This window comes from Pocillopora damicornis, chromosome 2, assembly GCF_964200805.1.
Source record: "Pocillopora damicornis chromosome 2, jaPocDami1.2, whole genome shotgun sequence".
NCBI classification, from domain to species: Eukaryota; Metazoa; Cnidaria; class Anthozoa; order Scleractinia; family Pocilloporidae; genus Pocillopora; species Pocillopora damicornis.
In genome coordinates, this window is record NC_142671.1 from 28,048,957 (window position 1) to 28,054,956 (window position 6,000).

At 39.7% G+C, this 6,000-nt stretch overlaps 1 protein-coding gene and 1 pseudogene across 1 annotated transcript in view; one reads left to right on the top strand and one right to left on the bottom strand.

Annotated features, from left to right (window-relative positions):
- The window catches only part of LOC149050637 (uncharacterized), a 56,342-nt gene that overhangs the window by 22,966 nt on the left and 27,376 nt on the right, over window positions 1–6,000 (top strand). The gene's annotated exons all lie outside the window — the stretch shown is intronic.
- On the bottom strand, window positions 3,314–4,791 carry LOC149050639 (uncharacterized; annotated as a pseudogene).

A 6,000-nucleotide genomic window follows, 5' to 3' on the forward strand; every position in this document is an offset into this window, starting at 1 on the left:
AGGATGCTAATATTACCATGCGTGTGTAATAATTTTCTTTCAAAGCGGAATGGTCTCTGCTGAAGTTACAAGGGAAGCACTCAAATTTGCAGAAAGGTATTTCATGGAAGAGAAATAGGCTTGAGATTTTTAACAAGATAGAAGCTAAAAAGGGCGAGCAACGCCACCAGAGAACGCAATACGTTGGTCGGTGTAGGACTAAGATGATGTGATGATGGGGACGAAGTGATTCCATCGCTTACAGTGTCGGCTTTTTCGCGAGAACTGAAAACTTGTGTAGTTCATGCAACTTCTTTGGATATAATTATGCTGGATGTCCTGGGAAAAGCTGAAAAATATCGCCTCGGTGTCATGTCATCTGGAACACAATTTCTGCAGTTTCTGAGGAGACGTCATGTTTGATTAACATATGTCTCAGGTAAATTCTTAAATTTTCGCACAATATTTTATTAAGTAACTAACCAACTGAGATTTAATCGCTTAAATGATAGATAACTCCCTTAAATTTACCGTGCAGTGAATTTGAAGTATCGAAGAGCACAGTTATTAGAATCAAATCGCGACAATCGATGCCTATTTGGACTTGTTATCTCGACTGGGAATGGCAACTAACTCCACCCGACAGCTATTTGCAAAACCTGTGGCTTGTTTACTATGAATAAAGAGAGTTTGAGCGAGGAGCAGTGTGTAAAAAGGTTCCAGATTCATCAATATTTTTGGAGTATTACGAAGTTAAAGGCTCCTACTTAAGTACGGAGATTTAATGTGCCAAATGGCTGTGGTGCTGGAATGAGTGGTTGTCATTTCATTAGGTACATGAACACAAAGATGAATTCTGATTAAATTCAACTGCTCATTTAAGTTCAGTTTAGAGCATGTAGGATGCTTGTGACGCTTGATACTATTATGGAAATCTACAAAACGCTGACCAAGAATGTCACCAAAAAAGATCCTTGTGAGGGTGTCAATAATATTTCTCACTCAACATATTGTGCAGCTAGGGAGTGGAGTTTTGACTTGCTGAACTTTTCTTTTCTGAAATACTTTTGTTACCATGATAACATCAAAAGTCAAAACCCAATTTTGGTCCAACCAGGGGGAAATTTTTTTAATTTCATCTAGGATGTTGTGTGTGCATTCTTCCAAACTTATTGCATGGTAAGAAAATGTTGGTTTCTTCCCCACCTAGAAAATCAATTGTTGTTAACATCATCAAAACGACAGTAATCTATCTTTTAAAACCATTCAATTTCAAAGTTTTCATTGACTTTTGGCCTTGGTGTGTCTGAGAGCTACATGTAACTTTAGCCAAGGTACATGTAAATAAACTAGCTTATTTTATGACTGAGTAAGACTCGTGTTCCATTTTATTGAATTGTGTGTATATAGCTGAGTGCCTAGGATGCATCTTGTCTCTAAGCTAGCTTTTGTGTCAATTCCCTTTCATCCAAACAAACAGTTAACACTACTTATCGTTACAATTTGCAGCTTTTTGCCTGAATTTTCTTTACAGTTTTTGGAGAAATTCAACTCAAAATGCCAACCACTGTTTTTCTGTCCTGTAACTCTAAAATAAATCCAATTATACATGATTCAGAGGACATTTTGATATTACATAACAATATTACTAAATGGCAGAAAGCTTTTTGTTTTGTGAAAACGACTGTATTCCTTTAATTTTTTTTCTGACAGGGAATGTTCTTAAATATTCCTGTCTTGAAGTAATTTTATAAAATGGAGTACAGTTGACAGTTTGTGATTTATGGTTGATAAGCAATCAAAAACTTTAACACAAGTTAAAGTAGATATCAAGAAATTTAACAAAGGAAAAATAGTTAGTTGATATTGCTCTCATTTTTTGGTGTTAATTTGAAGTTAACTAGATCTCAAAAAGGTCAACGTTACAAAAGTTCCTGGTTTACCATATATTCCGGCAAGGGTTTTTTACACAATTTCTTGAGAGATTACAATCATTAATACCATCAAATTCAACATTAGCATGACAGCAATGACTGAATTAAATTCCAGGTTTGTTTTTAAAACAAAAAGAAGTGAGACCTGTGAAAAGCTATTTTTACGCTCTTCGCTTTTGCGCCACCGCACAAATTACAGGGGTGTTCCATAAATTCCCTTTGAGACTCACAATATAAGAAAGTTGTCTTCGAAAGACAATATCAAACATTGTTTACACAAATGGTTTCTTGCTTGGTATTATCTTTGTTGCTTACGTTTTAGATATTAGAAGTGGCTTCGAAAAGCGTAGCGAAGCGAAAAAGTTGAGTCAGAATACGAAACAACGCTCCTTTGCAGTAGTACTCTACACCACTAAAACACATTTATCCCTTGGGGTCTTTTTTTCGGGGTTGAAAAGATTCAATTATCCTTTTCAACTGTAAGGTATTCAATGATTTTCTAAATGAGTGTTTAAATTACAGAGGCAACCAACCTATGTTCAATCGACGAGTGAGGGAAGGGAGGGATAGGTCAGTCGCGCGCTGGCATCGCCGGTCTTTCAAGGCAACAAAGCTACGATAATCCATTTTTCCGTGCTTCATGAAAACAACCACTCCTATATATTGTATGTGTACTTTTTTCTTTTTTAATACAAAACCTATAGCTTGTAATAACGATGATAAAAGAATATATAAAGAAGCCTACGTGAAACGCGGGAACGGGAAACGAAATTAAAGCTGGGATTGAAACCAATCTGCCGTCGTTGGCCGGTGATAAAACCCGAATAACGACCGAATACTGCGAATAGTCGCGAATAGTGACGAGCAATGACAAATAGTCGCGAGTAGTGACGAATAGTGACGAATAGTGATGACTAGTGAAAATAAATGAATTAATAATGAGATGAAAATTGAACTAGCCGTTTCTAACAGAGAGTGAAATGCTGTGAGCCTAGAACAACGAAAGCCCCATATGAGCTGATAAGGCAACCGTACCGGCGCACGATGCTTTCTAGCTGATGAATTCATACTTGTGCGTAGATCATAATACTTGGATCATGCATTATCAACGTATTTTAAAAAATTTCAAGGTGTGATTCCTACGAAGACTTCGATAAGCTTCTCCTGTCAAAAACATCAAAATTCATTTGGAGCACAGGCATCCCAAGCTATCGATCTGTGGTATTAAGTTACAATAAAAAAAAAAGATAATCCTTTATTCACAATGATCTCTAAAAATATTTACAAAAATTATAAAATCCTTAAAATAATCGAAAAATACATTAAAATGTCTAATAAAAATTTACTTCTTGAACTTAAAAAAGGAGAAGATAATAAAACAATCATAACAATAATAATGGCAAAGTAAAGAATTTTCAAAGTCCTGCTTGACCCTTCTCTATTTCTAGATCCCTGTCCTTAACATCTAAGTTTCTCCTTCTCGGGATTCTCGATCCCCATAGGCATAGGAGCGCGCTCCGCAAAATTGCAAAAGACACTTTCGCCCTGACCCATGAAATTGTTGTGGCGTAGCTCTCTTGCTTTTTTGGGGATAATAGCTCGGCTAATCTTGAGTGGTATCTCAGGCATTCGTCAGCCATCCCTCCTGTCGTTGTAAATACCAATGGGGTGAATGTGCCTTGCTCTATTTCTGCGACGCGAGAGTTGTATTTTCGCTTCTTTTCATTTTCATGAATCCTGAATTTGCTTGGGGCTAAGATCTTTATACGAGTCCGCATTGGGATGACACACCCTTATATCGAAAAAAGCGGCCCTCTGTCGCTCCCAGAAACCCCTACAGTGGACATCAAGGCGTGCATTAGGGGCTTGGTTAGCCCCTCTGTAAAGCTCTTCGCCTGTGATAGGTTGCAATGCCGGTTCAACTTGCACATCATAACAGACCATGTCGAGCAGCTCGGCCTGTAGATCGCGAATTTCATTGTGGCGCTGAATAACTAGGCCTCCACGCTTGCAGATCATCGCATGATCTACTGTAAACATGCTACCACAAACGTACACTGACGGCTGATCGGGTATCGGCCAATCATATCGGAAGCCTCACGGCATCACGAAATTCCCGCTTGTTGAGATCAAAATCCATGTCTTTGAGAGGAATAACTGTAAGCCAGTTGGATGCGCCTTTTTCACAGGCCAGGTCCACGGCTCTGTGTGTCTTGTCTGGCAACCTCGCCTTCACCTCCTCAAGCTCTTCTTTTAGCCCATCATCCTTTTCTTTCCGGGTGGCGTATACCAGACGTTGTACCTCGGCTTCATCTGGGGTCTCATGGGATTGCGCCTCTATCTCGCTTACAAGTGGAGCACTTACTCTAATAGAGGCTGAGTACTCTGCATCCGCACTATCAGATGGATTTATGAGCCCAAGACCACCCATACGCACCGGCAATGCTACTAGATCGCGCTCTACCTCAGAACAGTTACGTCCTATGAGCGATGGTATAAGCACATCCGAGATTGCACGCTCTAAGGGCTGCAGTAGGGTCTCGATATCCGGCGATGTTCTCATAAAATACGTCCACCGATGTCTAAGCCCAAATGTGAATGCTGCATAACTAGCTTGTGGCTGAGATCTTGCAAACTCCGCCAACCTCGTCACTTCTCCCACCCAATCTTCTACCTTGCCACCCACATAATGCTCAAGATAGGACCGTGAGCCCAGCGCAGCGCCCAGGTGTTTACGCCCCTCGGTGGTGATGTTAATACCAGTCCCTGCGAACATTTCCTTTGCGCGACCTTCCTTTTCCGGCTTAACAACAAGCCAACACTTCTTGGGATTGGGATAATATCCAAGGGGCGAACCAGCCTGCCTCAACTTAAGTTACAATAAACGAATCAATTTTAAGACACACACAACGAACATTTTCTTTAGTAGGAGAACCAAAATTAGGCGAACTCTGCAAAACACGACTCCATTTTTCTTCAAACTCCGTCAGATATCTTATTATCTTGGGCTGAATTAATTCGGCCTGTAGACGAGCTTCGATTCCAACTCCGTCAGATATCAAAATACATAACAACTTATCGAGGACAGTAACTTTAGTTCATAAAGATACCAATTTACTACATAAAAAATTACCGTCGGATATGTTTTCAAGTTCCCCCGCAGCGGATAAAGAATACTTGATAAATATAAGACACTTTACATTGTAATGTGTGGCAGAGATTCTGACACTGCTGTTGAACTATATCTGTCAGTATGTGCCTCAGCCATTTACTTGAACTAATTTCAATTCACCAAAAAATTTATCGATATCATACTTATCATCTTGGCCTGAATTAATTCGGCCCGCAGACGATTTGAACAGTAACACGCAAATTAACTCGTAAAGGAACATTGCCTTTTCCGAAAACTTTCACTCGCATTTCGTGACCTTCATTTGCACTTCGAGAAATTTAATCCCCTTGATGACAGCCGTGAATAACAATGAATTGCACAGGAATCCCAATGAAGGTCAACAATGAAAAACATAAGACTTGATTGATATGTTTTTCAACGCCTTGACCTCGGACACCAAGAAAATGTCACGCTATTGTCACACAAGCTACTAGAGAAGAAAGCCATGCAAAGCGCACAGTGTATGTATAACAAAGCTCATTCGCAGTAGGTTAGGCACGAGTGTGCACTCTATGGAGTGTCTTGTTTTGTATAATAAACGGCCTAATCAGGTCACTAGAAGACTGCAGTTGGTAACGCGACATGACATATAGGGGCGCTTGACAAATGGGGGAACTTGATTTAGTCGCTTACCGAAAACTTGACAATCGATGTATATATCAATATTCGCTACTATTCGTTACTATTCGCGACTATTCGCAGTATTCGGTGATTATTCGGGTTTTATCACCAGCCGCCGTCGTTGGCTACGCAAGGCGACCTTACTGTATTGATTTCCTTATCGAACACGGTGCTAACTGCAAAAGATTTTTCGGAATTCTGGATTTAACGATGGGGTGCCTAACTATATTATGTCATGACGTAAATGACGATGTTACAATTTTCACATAGTTAAGCCTGGTCTTTCCGTGCGGA